The following is a 21,974-nucleotide window of genomic DNA, read 5'->3' as shown; positions in this document are numbered from 1 at the left end:
CTGAGCCCCACTCAGAATCACTCAACTCATGAGAGGTGCACCAGCACACAAGGAGACATGTGAGAAGACATCATTTGCAAGTGATCCTGCCTGCCGTCAGGCTTAGGCCATAACCATCAAGGCCATCCCTGTCCTTCCCCAGGTGCAGAAATCTCCTTGAGGAGGGAATGGAAACGCACTGGTGGTGACCCTGTGCACAAAGTTCTCATATATTCAGCAGGAAAGGGGCTGACCTGCAACCCCAATCTCTTACTGAAAAAGGCAAAGATGAAAGGGAGAGGGGAGTCATGAACTGTTCTTTGATGCTTCTTGCTCTGAGTTTTGCATGTTGGATTCCGCATATTAAGGAAAACCTTACTGGTGTTCGGATTGGACTTCCCAGATAACTGTTAAAAACCCATAGGCTTTATCCCAAAGATGATGCTTGCTACAGGGTCAGGAAATTTCTTTTCTCATGCCTTTCTGCCATAATGGTCTGGTAGTAACACTTTAATGATATTATTAGATGGGCCTCAGCAGAGCCTTGTGGACTCTTTAGGACCTGAAGATTACTTCTCAATCCAGGAACATGTCTCTCTCTCTGGGGTATGACACTGGTGTCTAGCAACACTGCAGGCATGTTCTAAGAAAATATGCACCACGGGTTTTGTATTAAATTTTGCCTGGAGACAGAGAGGAAGGTAGTGCTTTGCTCATGCCTCTAACTGTTCAATAATCACTAGGTCTTTGTGACTTTTTTGTCTCAGCTTAATTTCACTGTTGTGAAAGTTCGCACATCTCCATGCCCGAGGAGATACATAGGCAGGCAAAAGCTAAATTCCACCTGTTTGGTTACAACCATTTAGCTCCTGGAGTGGCTCACCTGGCTCTTTTGCATTGTGGTTGTGAGTTTCAGGGAGGACTGAATCGCCTGGTGCTTGAGCTCCTCAGTGTGTGTGCACCCAAAACAGCCTTTCCAGAAGTGCTGAGCCTCAAACCTATTGCTCATTTTAAGGAATGGTCCATGACACACCGAAATAAAACATTTCTCTGGCAGAAAACACATGGAGGAGTAAAACTTATGTGCTCACAAACCATATTAGCATACCATCCTGAAGGGACTTGTCCCTCAAGGGAAAACACCATTTCAGCTCAAACTTTAGAGTTTACATGAAGAATGGGTTTAGTTACTCCAAGGTGTTTTTTTTTAAAAATACATATCTAACTTAAATATCTGTTATTTTATGCATCTATAACTTAATAGTAGAAGTGGCTTATAGGTACACCAGAAAGGTAGTAACACTTTTTTCATCAGTGTAATCCTATTACAGAGTAAGATGGGCTACCTGCTGTTCTGGACTCACCAGGAGTGCAGAACAAATTGTAAGTAAGTGCCTGCCTAAGTAATCCTTTCTATGCTGATAATTTGATAGATATGTCCTGGGCTGTTTTGTTTATGAGACATATATAGTATCACAGATACAAAAGACTGTCAGAGGGACTGGTAAAATTGCCCTGGAATTACAGTCCTTCAAAATTCTAATAGTTAATGTGACTGCTCATTGCTTCGGAAATGGTTTGGGCGTGATAAAGCTTTATGTGCACATTTTAAGTGCATATAAAAGATAGAACCTGGATGAGGGGAAAAGGGTGCAGCTCCCTCATTTTTGGCTTAGGGTGTCCAGGACATGATAGGGCATGTCCTGCTATTTTCTGTTCTGGTAGATGTGAACTTGAAACCCAAGCCTTCAAAATGTGGGGAGGGGGGAGAGGAATGCTTCCAAAGATAAGCAAAAGACATACTTCCACTACGACAATTAAAGCTGTTAAATGTGGTATGCTTAATGTACCCCCAAAACTTATCGCAGCCCAAGTGCAGAATCTGGCTGGGATCTGGACTCCTCTACGATCTCTGGCCACTCTTCCATGAATCACTGCCCTGATAGCAGCTCACACACACAGCATCACTGAGGCCAGCAAGCTCTGCTTTTCTATCTTCTGCTTTTGAATGCTCGAGATGGGACTCCTTGATTCTAGTCACCAGGCACATGGGAGAGCCCACATCTCAGCTGAACCCAGCAGGAGCTGCAGCCCACCGGTCTGCAAGGGGCTATAATTGAACAACTTGTCACGTCTCTTCTTGGGCAGAGGAGCTGACGGGATCTCTGTTAGGAGGACCTTGCTAGCACAACGAGTTACTGTGAAGCAGCCCTAGCCTGCCACCACCTCTCTCCCCTTACCTCTTCACTTCTCTCTGCATGGCATGTGCTGCCTCTGTCTGCCAGCAGTGCCAAGCTCTACCACGGCTGCCAAACACAGCCAGGGCAGTTCAGTGCACTTCCCTGCACAGGGATGAGCTTGGGGCCTAGAAGAGAGAAACAAGTTGAAGCTTAATCCAGCTGTGATACAAGGGATGTTGGCTGGTTCCTGGAAGACGGGGGTAAAGCATACCTGCTTTGTAGCCGAGGGGTGTCTGCATTTGCAGCTGCTGCTCTCTGCAGGTGAAGGAGCTGGGTTCCTTGTTGTTCCTGGAGGACTGAGTAGCAGTGAGTCTGGTGGGACTTTCTTCTCTTTCCTACTGGTCAGCAGACTGCAGCCAAAGCTTTTAGATGCTGACACTGCTTTTCACCAGCAGTGCAGTTATCACCTGGAGATACAGCACCACAGTCACTCCACATGAGCTCCACCTTAAATAAGCCTGAAAGTTGAAGTTAGGGCAGGATATGGCAGCTCCTTACTAAGCTGGATATTTTTCTGCATGCACATGACACCATAGCATGCCTCTGGTTTCAGGGTGGAGTTCAAAATGTGGCTTCTGACCAGTAAAGCCTTTGTACCCTGCAGTCTCAGATCTACTAAATAAGTATTCAACAGAGAGGTCTTTTGGTTTAGTAGGGATAAGCTGCTCAAGGTCTGTGTCCTGCAGCTGACCCTTAACTTTACACCTCTCACAGCTCTGGGGTCTGAACCAGCAGAACTCAAATCTGTGACCCCAAAAGCACAATACAAAATTTTTGTACACCTGAGATGTGGGGTTGGCTGTGGAGGAAAGCAAGTCAGGGAGGCCCATCCTCACAGCAGGTGCAATGTTCCTGCCCCATTCTTTTCACTGAAATGTTTTGCACTTACGTACACACTTAATTGATGTGGTAGTAAAAAGAGCTCCATTTAAAATATGCGCCTAAGCACTCCAGAAAGGCACCTTTTTTTTTCTGTCCTGTATATGACAGTAAGTAAATGATCCAAACAAATCCAGGTCCTGCCATTCCAGGCAGTGAAAGAAGCAGAGATCCAAAGTTGACTCTATACTAAAATTACTTTTTTTCTGAGAGCAATTGCAGGAAAGCTCCCAGCAGCTGTCGCTATCCAATGGATTTGAAATCTATTGTACCCATGCAGTGACTGAGCCAATTGTTTCATTTTATCAGTCTGTGAACACTTTTTCAAAATTAAAATGTGCTTCTTTTCTCAGCTGTGAGAATGGTGCAGCAATACTGTATCTATGGTGACATAACTCAGAAAGTTCCCACAGGCAAGAGCTTATATTTGGTGTTTAGTTTGCAGTGGAGTCATTCTAGGTATGATTAAATGTGTTTGTCTTTTAAAATAGGTGAAATCCACAGCCTTTAGCTACTAGCAGAGATTCCTAGCTATTCATATAGCTCACACAGTGCTAACAGCTAGTTAAGGAAATAAAGGTGACAGAAGTGAGAAACTGATAGAAAAAGCTCAGTTGAAGGACCCCTCCAGGAGAAAGGTAGTGCTGGGTCTTCTCAGGATCTTCTGTGAAGGATTCTCTGAAATGCTGATCAAGAGGGTCCCCTGCCCAGTAAGCACCGGTATGAACTCGATAATGACTTACAGAAAGAACCAGGTACAGAGATAACCTCTTCTCTTAACCTTTATTGTCCTGTAAGAACAATTCTGGATACATTTTCTGTAAAGTAAAATCAGAGTTCTCATATATCTCACTTGGAAAAGGCATTTCTTGGTTCAGATCTAATAACTTATGTTGTTCACTAGTTATATGACCTACTCCTGGATTTGTAGTATAATGCTTTTTCCTAAGAAAACTGCAAAGCACTGAAACCTAAGCTTTTAGAGAAACGTGCAGAGACACAATGTCTAAATTTCACACCTAATGCTTCATCATGGCAAAACAAACTTTGAAATGCATGGAGGTATGGGGTCATCCTGAGAAAGATGAGTCAGTTTTTGTTCTGAAACTCTGTGGCAGGCAGTGAACTGCAAGTGCCCTGGGAGTCTGAGCATGTTAGTTTCCATACCAGATCTTCAGCTAACCCCAAGCAAAGATCAACCGCGCGTTTCTCTGCGTGTGTGTGAGCTCCACGCCTGTAGTAATGTGAAAGGAAGCATCATCTGCTCCCTACTGTAGCAGCCAGATGCTGCAGGCTATGTGGTGCCCTAAAGATTAGCGTCCTGCTATTCATTTGGGCCTTTTTGGAGTGACAGGTAGAGTTGTGCTTTGGCTGCAGAGCTTTGGCAGGCATACTCTAGGTATTACTCACCATACAGCTTTGTCAGGACGTCAGATTAAAGCATGCCCAACCTAAGGATTAAGCCAGGTTTCTTTGCTGCATTAACTCATTCCAGTAGCTCACTTTTTGTCCCAAGATAATAAAAGCATCAATGCTCCTTTTTTCTAATTAGTGAAACAATGTTTACAAGGCACTGTCAGTCCATTTCCTTCGTGCTATCTGTTTTATTGTCTGGTCAACAATACATGAACTTTCTAACTCTAGGGGTTTACAAAAGATGGATTTCCCAGCTAGTTTTCACATATGACAAAACCTTTTTGCTGGTGCCAGTATGAAATTACGAGTGGGTGTTCTTTGTTGCAGTAACAGGGTATTCAGAACAGCAGGCACAATACTGACATGCTGATTCCCAGGTTGAGCCAAAACCAAAGCATCAAATTGATAGAAAAGTCTCTGTCTGCAAATGGTGATGTTTTAGGAAAGGAAATCTTTTTGCAAGAGTTATTTTTGAGTTTTCAAACATTAGTTTTGAGGCTAAACGGATGAAATACGGATTTTACAGGTGAACTGCAAAGTGGATGGACCATCAGGTTCAAGCATAGCGGACCATCAGGTTCAAGCCTAGCAGTCCATCAGTCAAACAGTAGCTGGAAGACAGTTACAGGTGCCATTGCTCAGGGGTCAATATCAGGCCAATATTTTTTAACATCTTTATGAACAACCTAGAAGAGCGGATGTAGGGCACTAAGGACGGTACCGCACTGGGGGAGCAGCTGGATGACGGTGCGGCCCTTCAGAGGGGCCTCAAGCAGGCTGCAGAAATGGGCTGCCAGGAACCTCCTGGGGCACAGCCGGGGCAAATGATGTGTCCTGCCCCTGGCTGGGAGGAGCCCAGCAGTGGTGCAGGATGAGACCCATGGTCTGGAAAGCAGCTCTGCGGTCCTGGTGGACAGCAAGGGACACAGGCATCAGCTAGGGCCCCTATGGCCTCGGTGGCTGACCAGGGCCTGGTCCTTGCAGGCCAGTGGAGGGAAGGGCGTCTCCACCGCTACATGGCACTCATCAGGCAGCATCCAGAATTAAGTCCAATTTGGGGACATCCAATCCAAAAGAAGTGTTGAGAAAATGAAGACAAAACTTCCCCACAAGGATGGTGCAGCCCTGGGACCGGGCCCAGAGAGGTAGAGGGATCTCCATCCTTGGAGATAACCTGATCTAAATTTGTGGTGAGCCCTGCTTGGAGCAGGTGGTTGGACTAGGGACCTCCACACATGCCTTCCAATCTAATTTTTTCTAAGCTCCTTTAATTACATTTCACAGGACTTTTGTAGCAGGAGTAAAGTTGAGGTGGAGAATTTGTTTTGACTGAATGCAGCATCTTATCCCATGCCCAGGAGGACCGTGCTGAGATTAGGTGGTGATTTACCGACAGGAGACCATACGCTCTGACAACAGGAGGATGGCAACAAGGTCCCAGAACACACTTGTGCCTTTCCTCCTTCTGATACCTCAAGAAACCCAAACCAAGGAGAAATGATGCTGGAGTAAGCAGCATTCTGAGGCAAAATTATCACCCTGTAGTAACCCCTGGATCCTAGAGAGTACATAAGACCTGCCCAAAAACCAGCCCAAGAGGGGCCCAGGAGGTTCAGTCAGAACTTGATACCTGGCCTCCCTCATCCACTGTGTCACCCCAAGTGATCCTGGCCAGATTGCTTGGGTATACACATCACTGTGCCTGTGAACGCATAGTGTGAGGTGGTAGGGGAAATCTGTGACTAAGTAAGAGCGAATGAAACTAGCTTTGCTTAAAATTAAAGTGGCTTTCCTGCTCCATAACAGCTGAGGCAGATCAACCCATTGCAAAGGTGCTGAGAAGACCCACTCCCAAGAAATCACAAAGCACTGAGTCCTTGGTAAAGGTGAACTAGGGATTCCTGTGGGTGCCTCCACACATTTTGAAAATACAGAGATGAACAGGAGGTCAAAGATGTAAAACTTCATTTCTGGCACTTCTCTAACCTGACAGAAGTGAAACGAAACTGAAACACACACTGCAAATAGACCTGAAGACACTTGAAAATGGCAGCTTGGGTTTAGCAAATGACCTTTCCTCCTACCAGGAACACATGGGTAATTGCCTGCCTGTTTGAATCATTCTCCTACATAGCTACACAATGTTGGAGAAAATGCTATATCAGAGCAACATCTGAGAAGGAATGGATGGAAAGCATGCATGCCCATCTGCCAGATACTGTTGCAGGCTGAATAATCCTGTTGGGCTGCTGACTTACGTTTAGCTCTTCAATTAAGTACTCATGTGAGTAAGCCCCAGGGTCACATAAATAATCCTCAGGATTACTCAGAAATTAATTTTTAAGACATGATTAACACATGACTGGGAGCTGCAGGCTTTGCGCACAGAATCACAGAAAGATTCAGGTGGGGAAGCACATCTGGATGTCTTTGCTCCAACTCCCCTCTCCAAGCTCAGCTGACTTCAAAGTGGGGTCAGGTTGGTCAGGGCCTTGTCCAGCTAAGTTTTGAACATGTCCAACAGTGGAGATCCCACCACCTCTCTTGGCCCTGTCCCAGGGCTGCACCACTCTCATGGGAAGGAGTTTTCCTCCTTATGTGCAACCAGAATTTCCCATGCTACAATGTGTCCCTTTTGTCCCTTGGAACAAGGGACAAAACAAGATGTTTTAAGACAAGATGTCCCTGTGCACTTCCGAGAGGAGGTTGGTAACCACCAGTGAGGCAGTGAACATCTGCAATTAGGTCTTCCCTGAGATGTCTCTTCTCCAGGCTAATGAAGCCTGGTTCCCTCCATCTCTCCTTAATACATCATGTGCTCCAGGCCCACCAACCATCTCTGTGGCCTTGCACTGATCTCCCTCCAATCTGCCAACAAGGGATGTTTGCCTCCACCCCGACATACACACAAGAACTGCAGCTGCCCTGAGAAGACAAATGCTCTTTTGATGATATTTTAATGCTCATATGGCAGTATCACTCTGTCAGTACTGACTGGAGTTGTTCCCCGCAATGATGCCATAGCCTGTGTCCTCTCCCATGTGAGACTGAAAGAGGGAACAGCATGAGTGTACATGGGAAAGAGGTGCTGTTTGCCATGCAAGGTGTTAAGCATCAGGACTGTGGGCAGTGTGGGACCTCGTGGTCAGCCGGTGATGGCCCTCTGGATTCTGGCTAGGTTAGAGGATGCTTAGAGGCAGGATTTCATCCCCGGACTTGGGCATCATCTTTGGCTGAGAGCCCAGGCTCCTTCCATGTCAGTACTGAACAAATGTCTAAATAAATCCATTACACATGTCCTCCTCTCTCCTTTATTAGTTTGGCTTTTTCTCTTTTTTCGTTACTTTCTTTTTCCTGACAAAATAGTCTTGCATATTTTTCCTTAATGAGCATTGACTACTGGGGTCATGATGCTCTGGCTCCAAGTACTGCTCAGCCACAGAGAAACCTGTCTGGCTCAGGCAAACAGCTACTTGCTGCAGTATCGCCGTGTATCTGGGGCTTTCCAGTATAGGCACAAGCTCCAGACAATTACTGTTGAGCAATGCTGCAAAATCTGTGGGCCAGATCTCTCCCAAGGGCTACTCCAGCCATGCCAACAGCACAGTCATCGTATCAGGTATGAATCCACATTACCATTTGAGCAAGAGTATGCAGGGGGTCTCTCTGTGACACTCTGAAACATGTTAATACCACTTAGTATCTGAGGGATGAAATATACTGAATTGCTAAGAGGAAAAACGTTTGGTATTAGTCTTTGAAATTTCACTGAAACTGTTGCCTATTCATGAACGTCTTTATGCACATCACACCACATTCACTGCTCACAGGTTCACTAGCTGGGGTACGGATGGTTTTAACCTAACACGCTGATTTCAGCTCTCACACTCAGCATTATAGTTTAGATAAGCTCACCACATGGCAGCTGCGTGCTCCACCCAGGACATGGTGAAGTTATTTACTCCTGCTGAACACTGCATCTTTCAACCTATTTGTTATACTCAGGGGCTCTGCAGAACACCATGGGGTCTTGCTCCTTCCCGCGAAGCTCTGACAAGACCAGTCCAGGCTGCAGAGGAAATGATTTGCACTTCACACCCACCTGTGCAACTTCCAGCTTAACCCGATGGCCTCTCAGAGAGATGCAGCTGAAGTTCAAGGACCTTAAATACCTGCTTCCACAGACAAGGCAGCCTGCAGTCAGATGTGTGTAAAAGGACAAGCCTGAAATGGGGTGCAAGAGTAAGGTGAAGTACGTGTGAAAAAAAATATGCCAGCATTTCCGATATCTATGTGCGGTGCCGAGGAGCATGTGGGTGTTGCTGGTTAACCTGGAGTTTACAGGAATCACACAGAAATGTGTGTCAGAAACCCGGGGCTAGCATGGCTGAACCCCTAGGAATGCTCCAGCATTCATTCCTCAGCTGTACTTGTTTAGGCAAACCAGACAAAAAGTACCTGATTTAGTCTGAAGAGGGAAGCTGGAGTCCAAGGTAAACATGTATGGGCAGCACTTCTGAGTAGCTTGACTTTCAAGTTTCCTGAGAGCAGTCATGCCCACGGAGTCGGTAATGAGAAGGAATTTGTTTGCCGAAGGATTTCTGGGGCTCTGTGCTTCTTTCCAGGTGGGGGCATTCAGACAATTGATGAAGGAAGCATTTTCTGTCTGGGACAGTAAATATTTAACTGCAAAGTTTAGAAAGATCCATGCTTCTGAGTTTTCAAGGCCTCCTCAAAGAAAGCGTCTTTCCTGCAGTCACAGAACAAAATGCACAGAAAGGGGGACAGAGGCTAAGAAACACAGGGAAATCAGAAAAGCTGTGTCCCTCTGTAGTGCGCTGTAGTCCTGCATTGCCTTCTCTGCAGCATGTGCAAGAAACCTACTGCAGCTGCCCCTCTCAGACGTCTGCAACATTCTGCAGAGCATTTCTGCCTCCCTGTTCAGTTTATTCAAACACCCCCAAAATCCCATTTGTCACATTAGATCTAATCACTGAAAGTTCAGTGTTTTCCTTGGACAATCAGACAACACAAAAAGTGACCTGCCTAGAGTTTCCAAAGTAATGAGAAAGGGTAGGCTTTTACATGAAAATGTCTTTCTCAGGTTTTTCCACTGTTGTGTCTGGCAGCTTTTGGACATGAGTGGCACCAGCAAGTACCTGGAACTTTTTGGCATGCAACTTTTAATGACCTGGTAGCCAGGCTGCCAGGATGCATTGGGATGGTTTGCTATAGCCTCTTAGCATGGAGAACCACGGGCTTTGGAGACCTGATCCAGGTGACAGCAGGGGTTCCAATGATCTCAGCAGAAACTGGAGTTGCTCTCAAGTATCAAACCCAGCTAAATCCTCCCATTCACTAACTAGGTTATATTTTGTGGTTCGTCCTGGAAAAGTAGCTCCAGACAAACATCCTTTAACAGTTGTTCTGTGACTGGCTTTACCTGCTCAGAAAGAACTGTGTCTCTCATTGCATTCTAAGATGTCACAGATGTAAGTTGTGTGCACTTAAGGCCACAGCACATTTTGTAGTCAAGCACAGTGGAAAAGAGAGGTCCCTCAGGTCTGCACGCTTGACCGCTGCAACCGACTCAAGGGCCTGCTCCTCTCCAGCAGGATGCCTGTGATGTTGGCAGTGAAATGCCTGCCTAGCAGAGCTATGACAAGGAGGCTTGAATCCATACTTAACCACTCAATGGCTTACCCAAGTGGAGACTGGAAAGAGATCTGCCGGGGACAAAGTGTTCTTAGAGAGGTAATGCAGTCTGCTGCACTGAAAGCAGTGCATCTCTTCAGAGCTAAGCACTGGCAAGAAGAGTGCGGGAAGGACAGAAATAAAGGAGCAGAGAAGAGAGCTAACAGGGAGATTAAATGGGCTTTCTCTTGGGATTGGCATTTCTCTGGAGCACATCTCTGCCAATCTTGATCGCAGGGTGTTGGCTGGTTCTCTGGGCTGCTTCCCCAGGGTGATTCACTTTCTTGTTGAATGTGGTCAGAAGTGGTCCTTTTGGGGTACCAAATCTTGAGCAGCCCATGGTGGGAGAGACATTTAGGAGATAGCTACACAAGGAAGTGGTAGCAAAAAAAAAGAAAATACTTTGGTGTAACAGAGGGTATGTACAACTTAGTAAACAGCAGGGGGTGGAAGAGAAGGGTGCTGGGCTTGTTCAGCCTGGAGAAAAGAAGATTGAGGAGGTACCTAGCTGCTGTCATCCACTACCTTACAGGGTTACAGAAGAAAGAGAGAGACAGACTCTTCTCACAGGTCCACAGGGAAAAGACAAGAGGCAACAGGCACAGGTTGCAACAGGGAAAATTCTGGTTGAACATAAGGAAAAAATTCCTTCCACAAGAGTTGTGCAGGTCTGGGACAGGCACCAGAGAGGTGATGAGATCTCTGTCCTTGGAGATTCTCCAGACTGACAGGACAAGGCCCTGGGCAACCTGACCTCGCTTTGGTGAGCCCTGCTTTGAGCAGGGCATTGGGCTGAAGACCATCAGCTGTAAACCTTTCTGCAGTTCTTCAAGAAGTTCCATAGTGGTCCTTCTGAGACCTCTCTCAATCCCATAAGCTTCAATAGCAATACATTGCACGGATACCTATATGAGGATAGAGCCTGGGCTATGGGTGAAAGTAGGGATGTAGGTGTGCACGTGCCTCATACTGAGAAGAAATCTGCCCAACACTGTCTTTTGAAGGAAAAGTTCCTCCTTCACTGTCCTTCCCAGCTACTTCCCCCCTGAAAACTGTTACACAGTCCTCAGAAAGCAAAGATAAACTTTTCACCACATGTGCCTGATGGCATATGTAAAAAAAATTATGTCATGAATGCTACTGCTGTTTGATTTCTGTAGAGCGAAGCTTGTCACATCACCGATCTTTGGAGGAATGGCCATGTCATGGCCAAAATAGCCTTAGGCCTCAGCTGCTGGCAATTTCCCCTGCGCAGCAGGTGGGAAGAGGCATGAAGGACACAGGGAAACCAGGGACAGATGGGGTCTCTGCAGAATAGGAAAGGCAGTGATGAAGTTGCTGAGTGTGGATCAGCTGGAAGTGTCCATAGACTTGGTAAGGATCTGCTGAGCTTACAGTAGGATGCTGCAAAAAGGGCTGCATGGGGGTGACAAGGGAAAACAAAAATCAGGAAGCCTGGCAGGTTTTGGTTCTACTGCAGAGAGCACAGGTAAAAGTTGTTGTCTGAGATAACTGGCTGAATGGAAAACCTTGTGGTAGGTGTGTGATTGTGTTCTTCCACTATTTGAAAAGGCCTTGAGCCCATGGACTGCTTCAGAGCAGAGGTGAGCCCCTCCTGGACTTATGTGGTATGAGAGGAGCTGGTGGAGGGGCCAGGCTTGCCATGCCTCCTCAAGAGGAACTGTGTGAAGTCCTATTTCCTGGAAGGACCCATGGGGACTAGATGTGGAAGGGATGGGGCTTTAGCAGCAGACAGGCCAGCAGTGCCATCACCGCATGGCTCTGGAAGCATGGAGGCAAGCAGACAAGTGGAAGTGAGAGATCTCCAAGCATAGCTGGGATGGCATAGGTAGGCTCTGGAGGCTTATGGAGATGGTCTGGAGGTAAATGGGGCTGTCACCAGCAACGTATTTCTCAATATGTCTGTCTTTTGTGCCTGTGAGTCACCAGCAAGCTGGAGGAACGGCTCATGCAAGAATCCCCCCACGCAGAAGTGTGTGCGAGCGGTCCCTGTGCACTGCGGAGCACAGCTCCATCGAGATGTCACCTGGCAGTACCTGGCTGCAGCTAGCTCTGCCCACCAGGAAGCAGCTCTCCATGGGTGTGTCAGCCTGCATTCAAGCTTCAGGTTTTTCAGTGGAAGATCTCTTCTTTTTTTCTTAGTCTTTAAACATTTGTCTTTAAATAGTAAATGGTTTTTAATAAATGCTGCACAAAATTTCTCAACTGTTTTTCAACAAAAAAATGCCATGCCTCCAAAGTTTCCCACCTTTTAACAAAGGATTTGCCATTTTTGAGAGGAACTCCCTTCTCACCAAAGTGATGGGTTTCTCCCCTTCCCCCTGAGACTTTCCTAGACCTATCTGAATATCTGTTCCTCCCCTTTTCCTAGGGAGAGAAGCCAGGCAAAGCAGCAGGATGTTAAGCTGAAATACGTTCTGATCTCAGCCCCATGAGACAGAAACTGGAAGTAGTTTGGGGATCATTTTGTGGTTTCTTGGGGGCAGCAGACAAAGCTGGAGATAGATAGAGAATGGGACATCTGGAGACCTTGCCAGGGAGGCTAAGCACGTTTTCTTGCAGCAGAGGCTGTCGTCGTAGATGACTCCCAGGCATCCACTGCCTTGCTTGAGTGAGCTGGTGCCCCCAGGCCTTGTGTGTGGAGCACCCAGTGCCTGGCACCTCTGCGCTTGCTCTTCACTTACTGCAGCGACACCAGCAAAGGTCACATTTTAGGACCGTTGATGTATGCTGGCTTCAGTCTCCACTCAGAGGCTTAGAGAAATTAAACTCAAAAGTCTTTATGGCACCGTGTCCCAGAAGACACAAAGGAAGTGGGCAACAGAGAGACAGGACATAATGCGTAACAAGTGCTCTCCTGAAGCTTAATAACTTCAAGCTCCAAGCTCTCCCTGCCTGCTTCCATGGACTCCTTGGGGCAGGATGCTGTTGTATCCCAGGTTGCTGCTCTGGCTGGTCATCACAGATTTGCTGCCAGTTTCTCTTCCTCAGCGCTCTCAGCACAGTGGTGCACACAGTAATCCTGACTGCTACAAAGTGTGTATTGAACAGATTATTTTACTTCCTTTGTTTTTTAAATTTAGGGGTTTCGGACCCAAGGCAAAGGTTAGGGTGGCAACTCACCTAGAAGTACTTCCATACATCTAGTTGTCTTTCACTTTTACATGTTATCACAAGCACAAGCTCCCTTCCACTTCCTAAGATTTCTCCCCTCATAACAGAAATGCCCCAGAAATGACAGTGACAAGCTAAATATGCTGCATGTGTTTGAGGCCTGCCCACCAGCTCCTTTCTCTTCTCTCCAGTATACGTCATCTGAGCTTTTGGGCCTCTCTCCTTTTAAAGCCCAGAGAGCCTTTGCCAACAGTCCTTATGTAAATGGAAAATTTATGCACACACACCCATGCATGTGCAGTCATCCCTTCTGCTTGCTCACATACTCTCGCTCTCTTGAAAACGCTGTCAGACATCTCAGTTTTTCCAGTCAAGGCCTCTCTTTCCAGTTGCAAACTTTACTGGACAAATTTTGAGGACTCATATATCTATCTGTTAAAGCTAGGTCTAACAAGGCCCAGGTGGAGCTTGGCACCAGTCTTGTGCTGTTCTAATAAGTGCTGTAAATCCACCGATTTTAAGAACTGCCTCCCAAACTATATCCCATTGCTGTGCACCCACACAGTACCCTTAGGATGGCAGCATGGGGACTATGTCCATGCACTATGACCCGATTTCCTTTCAAACTAAACTGTTTCTTAGCATGAAAGAAATTGGAAGTGATAATTAAGTCTCAGTACCTCATTTTCCATCTCATCACGCTGTCATATCACCTGACAACTTTGTCAGAGTGGGCTAACACTGTTAAGAAAATTGTATTTGATATCTCTTGTATCATGCTCGTGACATTTTACTCATGTAGACTGAGCCAAGTAAGTGCTACCTGAGGTTATTCCCATATCACACTCCTTAGAGGGGCATGGGTTCCCCATCCTTTGAAAAGAAACTGCAGAAACTGCAGATTTCATCCTGCAGCGAAGGCAGCCAGCATATCACGTGTGAAAACCTACAACCACCACCCCAAAGATGTATGAGCTGCCCCAAAAATGCTGAAACATTGTGACTGTATAAGAGAACCTGGGTTGGAGGAAGCAGTGCTAAGCTTCCTCCCCTTTCTGCTTGGCTTCCATCTGAAATCTGCAGCAGCCATGCAGGAAACCAGGGAATTGTGACTCACACTAATTCACACCCATGAGTGATCCTGGATTCTCACCAGTCCTGCCCAAACTCCAGCTAAAGGCACAGCGTAAACAGGAGGATGGTAATTATAGCAGTCAAATGGCTTTGCCAGCATCTTCCACTTAATCTCGTTTTAGGTGCCTAATTAATATCCCTTGAAGATCCATGATGTACTTGTCACATGGATTAAAAAGAAAGCAACTGATAAAAAATAACTCTCTGTGGAAAGTCCTATTTCTGACTATTCCTGACACAGATCCAGCAGGCATCTGTTCTCGGCACATCGCTCCAAAGTAAAGTAGCTGAAGACGTAGGACAAGATGCTGTTTGTGGTGAAGTTCACAGCTGACAGAGGCACAAGCGGAGTGGTACCTGTGCAAACACATAGGTATTGTGCCACACCTCCTGCACATGCAGGATGCACAACTGTCAGCAGTTTTTGGAGAGTGGGGACTCCTTGAAATGTATGAGGACTCAGTGAAACCACCTGAGCAGCCCACAGGGGAACAATGGCTGGGAGAATTAATGTGTCACAAGTAGCCATGGGTGTGGGTAGTCCTCTCTGTGAAGCTCTAATTAAGCGAGGATCTTAGTTTGGCTCTTTGGGCCAGCCCACTAGTAACATTACAATGGTCATGGGGTTGTAATCAGAAACTGCATCCCACCACACTTCAAAGAAATTAGAAATTAAAGGGTTTTTAAAGAACGATTTCTGCAAGACCCTGCCTGAGAGGTGGTGTGCCCATCACCCTGCTTCTCCTGAGCTCTGTCCTCCCTGTGAAGAGAAGACTTGTTCACAGCATGCAAATGCCCAGGGAGGGCAAGTTTCTGACCATGCGTGGCAGTGGGTGAGGCAGAACATTTGTTCCACTGCACCTGGACCAGAGGGAAACCTCCCTTTTTGTTCCTTTTAGAGGGTTTTCCCTCATTTAAAAAAAAAACAAAAACAAGGTGAGTTTCAAACTGAAAGGTCCTCATGAAACAAGAAAGCAAAGGAGTTCATTTGGAAAATGTCAGAACGCATTGTTTCCGCTTTCAGGAACTTTTACTCCCTCTTTTCAATTAAGGCTATTTGTCAGTTTGGATCAAATTCAAGAAATAATTTAGTTTGCCACCAAAGTACACCTTTACTGGCTGAAGTGAGTGTCTGGAAACTCCAGTCGTGGTGCTGACCCTGCTTGTCTGCCATCACAGTGTTCCTGTGTGCAACAAAGGGTTTTCTGTAGGAGCATCGCTATATGTGAAAATATATGGCCAGGCTTCCACTGCAGTACAGTACTACCTTTACCAAACCCATTCGCTTCAGCTAGAGCAGATCTTTCAAAAAGGCAGTCTGAACCTTAAGGCTGCATAATTAAATTACTGACAAACTAGTAACCAAGTCATCCATGGTCTGATTCCTCGCTGACAGACTTCTGTCTCAAAAATGCAAGAAATCCCTAAGTAAACAGTGCAGAGCTGTCATCAGATTTGGAGATGTGTAGCTTTGAAAGTTATGAAGAATTCTTTTGCTTGAGTGCAAAAGCTGTAACAAGTCACTTAAGCCTCCAGTGCCAGACCCAGATCTGGATGGCATTTACCAGCAAAGCAAAGGTCCCACCAACACTGGCATTGGTGTTTGACCCAGTAGCTTCCCTTGGAATTTGCCAGTCGTCTGCTTCACCAGATCCCCCACCTGATCTCACAAGACAGGGATGTGAGGACACCAGAAGCACATACCTGCCCACTGTTCCCTGGTCAGGGACCGCATATGAGCCTGGCCAGGTCCCAGGGCTGTCTCTGACACCCTCTTCTCTGCAGTGACTGGTGTCCAGGGCTTGGGCTCGCCCTGGGTGCATGAAGTTAAAAATCCCCTCAGGGTCCTTTATGCAGTCTGTTGAACTGAGAGCATGGATCCCACCAGCTGGGCCTCCCCTACATGTGTGCTTTCCCCTGTGTTCAGGGACCTGGAGAGATCCTCTGCTCCAGAGAAGACCATTTAAGCGTGGTACCAGACTCATCACTAGGATTTTCTCCATCCCCAGAAAAAATAAACTGGTTTTCCTTTAATGGCAGAATCACAGTCGTACTATAAACAGCAACTTCTGTCTTACTGTTCTGCTTTTATAATGCTCTCAGTGTTTGCCTTCTCAAGAGATAGCTGATCGCCAGCACAGACAGCAAGTTTTTCATATTTATTCCAGTCAAAACACAACAAATGGGTTTTGCCTGGAGCCTGTATGGATCCTGGTGGGTGTGCTCAGAGAAGGCCTTTTACCTGCAATTGGTTTTCTTCAGGCAGTGGCAGCAGTGGCTGACACGTGGCTGATGGTGGTTGCAGCAGGAGAAGGGAAAAACATCTATGAGCCTGGAAGAGAGACCAAGTTTCTAAGGACAGGAGCCATGTCAGGGGTGAATCTGGCACTGTAGAGGAGGACTTGCTGAACTGTATGAAGAAAACCTGCCATGCCTGCTTCCACCAGCAAGAAAGCATCATCTGCCACCAGGAAAATACCATATTTTGAGTCAAAAGAACACAAATATGCAGATAGAGCATTCACGCAGCTGCTTGCTTGTCCTGTTAAGATTTTTTATCACCAAGTCACAGGAAGATTTATGTGGGAAGTAACCACCAGAGGTCTCTGGTCCAACCTTCTGCTAACCTCAAAGTTTGAACAGGTTGCTAAGTGCCTTGCTCTTGCAAGAGTCTGTTTGGTACCCCTCAGCTGCAGCAGTGAAAGCCTGTTATCTGAACCTCTCTGTGCCTTGGCTCCGAGATTGCCTGTCCGACTGCGGCAGCACGGGTTGCTTGGGCATCACTTTGGCTGGGACTCTGGTTTGCCCAGTGCCATCCAGTTCTCCAGCTGACCTGGTCCTGCTGCCAGTGCATGTGAAGAGCCTGCAGCCAGCAGCTCTAGGGCTCCTCAAAACTCAAAGGGGCTTCCAAAAGTGCATTCACTGCTTCTGGGTGGGAAGGAGAAGCCCTGAATGGTGTCCATGCTGAGCTTCAAGCGCTGCACTCACTGGTGAGCCCTCCCAGGGCTGCTTCTGGGGACACCCTGTTTCCAATGAGTGTTGCTGGAATTACATGCCTACATAAACAAGATAAGTGGAAAGGACACGACAGTCAGTAGCTTTTTGAATGAAAATAGGGGAAAGGAACAGCCCTGTTTCCCTGCTAAGGCCTTGTTTCACTTTTATTTGGTGTGTTCAGCTCCTGTATAGAGATGTTGACAATACTGATGATACCTGTGATTAATTATTAATACAACAGTTAAGAGGCTGAGCTGGTAGCTGAGACACCTCTGTCCAGGGTACAAACACAGAAGAGAAAGGTGGGACAAGCACAGGGCACAAGGAGCTGGAGAAAGGGAGACAGCAGCACGACAGCAGTGCTCACCTAAGTCTAAATTATTGTCTGCAGGTTTTTACAGGTACTTCAGAGAGGAAAGCTTGAAAGAGAAATCAGGAGGAGAATGATAACCTGTGAATAAAGCATTGAAAAAAAGAGAATGATGTTTAGCCAGTGGAACAGAAGGAGATGTGGAAAATGTTTCTTTCTTTTTGTCAAGTATATCTATCTCCTAACAGGGAACCATATTTCAGCTTGATGCAGTCAGACATTTTAGAGTCCGTATAGGAAAACTACATCTGTAGCTGTGGACATGTCTGCAGAAAGATCCTGCAAGATTGGCTGGGTTGCTTTTAAGGGTTAGGAATTTAATTTAATACTTTGTGAAAATCACAAAGTTGACTGAAGCCAAAATTCACAGATGGGAGGGAAAATGACAGCAGTCTGTTCTTGAGGGAGGATTATTCTGTCACACAGGACACAATAGAGACCTCTTCTTTTACTACTTTAACAAGTTTTGCTTCATGCTGGCATTCCTGCTTCAGAAAGGCACTGTCATGGGAAACGGATTCTGCCCGGAGACCAGACATTGTTCAGGATATCCCTTCTACCTCCGCGTGCTATTCAGCATTAACACAGCTGTAAGCAAAACCCTGAGACTATTGAAATTTCTTTCTTCATCTCCCCCTTTCTCTTTGACAAATGTGTGACAAGGATGCAATTGTTTGAAAGCCCAGTGGTGGAGAAAACAGAGAGCAAAGCCTTCAGATGTGCCTCAGTGATTTAGAAACCTGCCCCCAAGACTTGTGAAAAAGGTCACTGGAGGTCTTCCACAGGGTTCAGCTTCCCAGCAGGTCTCTAGATACCAATGTAAAGGCACTTAAATGCCTCTAACAGCTGACCCTTTTGCCAGTGTTCCCACCTAGGATTATCCTGGCTCTCGGACTGAAGAATAGCCCTTAGCCTACTAATGGATCACAGGCTCTTCTCTTTAAATATCTGCAGTTTGTGTTGGGTAACTGCCCATGCAGCCAGCAGGAAGTTGTTTCTTCATTAAAATGACTAAAGCTTTTGAAAGATGAAGATAAGGGTTCTTCTGATGAATCACTGCAGGGCTGCATTTGGGGAATATTGTTTCTTGTTACCCAGAAGTTACTCAGCAGCCTGCTGGTAATGGAGCATGAAGACAGCAAGGACACTCGGGCGTTGATCTGTGAATACATTTCCCTGTCAGGGTCCAGCCCAGCCCCAAAACCAGGCCTTTTTTTCCTGCAGCTGCTAGGTCACATTGTGCTTGTGGTGTGTGCTGGACCTTTGGCCCTTGGTGTGAGCAGACATGCAGGGACCCAGCCTCTGCTGGGCAATGGGGAGCACTGGGAGCATGTCCGCAGCAGAAACACACATCCTGTCACACGGACACCATGCCCTGCTCTCCTGAGGGCACTTTTGCTCTGCCTCCGAAATGCAGAGCACTCTCTCTGCCACCCTCAGCACTCAGTGAGCTGGGGTCCCCATGCTGACCCCTTCTCTGCCTGAGGGAGACCCTGAGGGGTCACACCTCCTCCCTCTACAAAGCAATTCCCGCTCCTCCAGGCTACATGCTGCCCTGTGAGTGGAAGGGCATGGGGAGGAGGTGTCTGAGCCCTTTCCGCTAAGGCTAAGCTATTTAAAGATCAATGGGCCAGAAAGAGGGACCAAGGGTCAGCATCACTTGTGCTCCTGCTCAGAGGAGTGTTTACATATTTTATGCATTGGCTGTTTCATGTAACAGCACTCCAGAAGCCCTTGGAGCAGGACAGGCACAATGGACCCCTTCTGGCAGGGGCAACTGTGACTGCCGGGTGACCCTCTCAGAGTCCTGTGCTATTTTGGCTGGTGACTGGAGCTGCTCCAGCCCCAGAGTGGCATGTAGCACAGCTCGTGGTGGGGTGGCCTGGGTCTTGCTCCTCCATGGTGGACACTTGCACCAGTCAGGAAGATGATGCTGGCTGATCCAGGAGAGCACTCCTGTGCCCCTCCAGCCCCTTAAGGGACTTGGCACCTGCCACCAGTGCCACCGTGGTCAGTCAGTGCACAGAGCAGTGCTAGCTGCTGTCCCCCACGCCTGCTCAATGCTAAGAGCTGAGTGTTTCTGGGCTCATCCTTGCACATAGGGGTGTGTATTTCCTGGTGCTGCTGCTAATTTGGTCACCCCCCTGTGCCCTGGGTCCACTCAGACCCTATGGGCCACAGGACCTGCCAGCCATCCTATCTACAGTCTACCCACGGGGCCAGGAACCCTGGGAGTCCTTGTCCCTGCAGGCTCAGCAGGGGGAGGGCTGGGGGCTGCTGGCACCAGGCACCCCCAGTGAACTTGCTCTGAGCACTGGGAGCAGAAAAGTCTTTCCCACCTCAGCTCCAGTTCTGCAAGCAGCGGTAACTTGCTCTTCATCTGCCCAAGAGGTGCCCTGCATGGTAGTATAGATACAGCCCAGGAGAAGTGACATGCCAATGAGCTTCAGGTGCCTCCATCACCAGGCCTAGAGAGGTGTTTGGGCAGCAGACTTAGATCCCAAGTCCTTTCGTAAATCTCTGCACCAAACCTCCTATTCCAACTCAGAATAAAACCAGAAAGAAATGTCTGCCTTTCTGCTGCCTCTCTCCCTAAGTGACCCCTCCTGAAAGCCCTCTAGGCTTCCAAAACAAACAAACAAACAAACAAACAAAAAATCAAAGAAATGGAATATGATGAAAACCAAAAAAATGGAGAAGAACCTCAGGCACCATTTAGGAAAGGCACAGTGTCTTGCTCCGGCACTGTGCCATCTATGCTCAATGCCTAGAAGGCTGGGAAAGGTTCTGGGAGAAAAGTCCGCTGCACAGGAACATTTTAAGGGCCTGAGTGGTAATGAGTCAGTGCTGAGGTTTGGATTCAGATGTTTCCTACCTAGTACCTGCCAAATGTGCCAGACCTGGCTGAGGAAGGACACAGAATACCATTATCCCTGGTTCACAGAGAGGAAACAGGAGCTGAACAGAGGGAATATGTGCCCAGGATAATGCCATGAATCGGCTGAGGGTCTGGGATGAAAATGTACAGGTTTCAGGCTCCCTGGAGCATAAGATGCAGGAGATGGAAAACTGTTCATCCCAATCCCATAGCCATTGCTGTTTTGTTTGTTCATGGGAGAGGCAATGTAGGGTGAAGAAGGGAAGGTAACACCACGCTTTTGATGCAGAACCATTTCCTAATGGTGGAGGAATGAGGGCAGAGCAAAAGGGCAATGCTCTGCCCCTGGAAGATCTGGCTGCGGTCAGTTCACACCTCAGGGGGTCATCCTGGTCCCTTGCTTCAGCCTCTACGTGGCCGTGCCCCTAGCCCTACCAAGCTTTGTTCTGCATATCAGTATGAGTCAGCCTCTGCTTCATTTTGGCAGTGCTTGGCAGGCTTGGGGGCCAGGGACTTCAGGGGGCAGTTCAGTCCAGCCACTCCGGTCACTGGCAGGTCCCAGGGCTACCTGTGATGGTGGGTACGCCAAATTTGGGCAACACCTGTTGACATGTGTTACAGGGAAGGGAGAAGGACAACACTCTGTTCCTCCTATCAACCCACAATGGAAATGGCACTGCCTGGGTCTGCTGTGGCTTTTCTGTGGTGCCTTCAGAGCTTCCTTCCTTCCTTCCTTTCCCATCTCCTTCTAAACAGCTCTGAAGGCTCACCTGCCCCCAGGTCTTTGTAGTGAACAAAGAGCTGGAGATGGTCTCAGCCAGCTCATGAGCCAGATGTGCAGCTTTCCATCTGTCCTGGGTTCAGCTGGGATAGAGTTAATTTTTACAGGAACCTGGGAGGTGGGGGGGCATAGCCGGGGCAGCTGACCTGAACTAGCCAAGGAGCTATTCCATACCATGTGACATCATGCCCAGTATATAGATGGGGAGTGGGCGGGGGGGGGGGGGGGGGGGGGGGGGGGGCTCTCCTGCTCTCTCTCGACTTTCGGTGGGGGAAGTGGCGGAGCGTCGGGTCCCGGGTGGTGAGCAGTTGCACTGTGCATCGCTCTTTTCTGTATACTCTTTCATTAGTACCGTCGTTGCTGTTGTAACTTTTTTTGCGTTGTCCCAGTAAACTGCCCTTATCTCAACCCTCGAGGTTCCAGTTTTTTTTCTTTTCTCTCCTCCGTCTCCCCCCTATCCCACCGGAGGGG

This window comes from Aquila chrysaetos, chromosome Z, assembly GCF_900496995.4.
Source record: "Aquila chrysaetos chrysaetos chromosome Z, bAquChr1.4, whole genome shotgun sequence".
NCBI lineage: Eukaryota > Metazoa > Chordata > Aves > Accipitriformes > Accipitridae > Aquila > Aquila chrysaetos.
The sequence above is the reverse complement of the archived record's forward strand: the minus strand, read 5'-3'. Positions refer to the sequence as shown.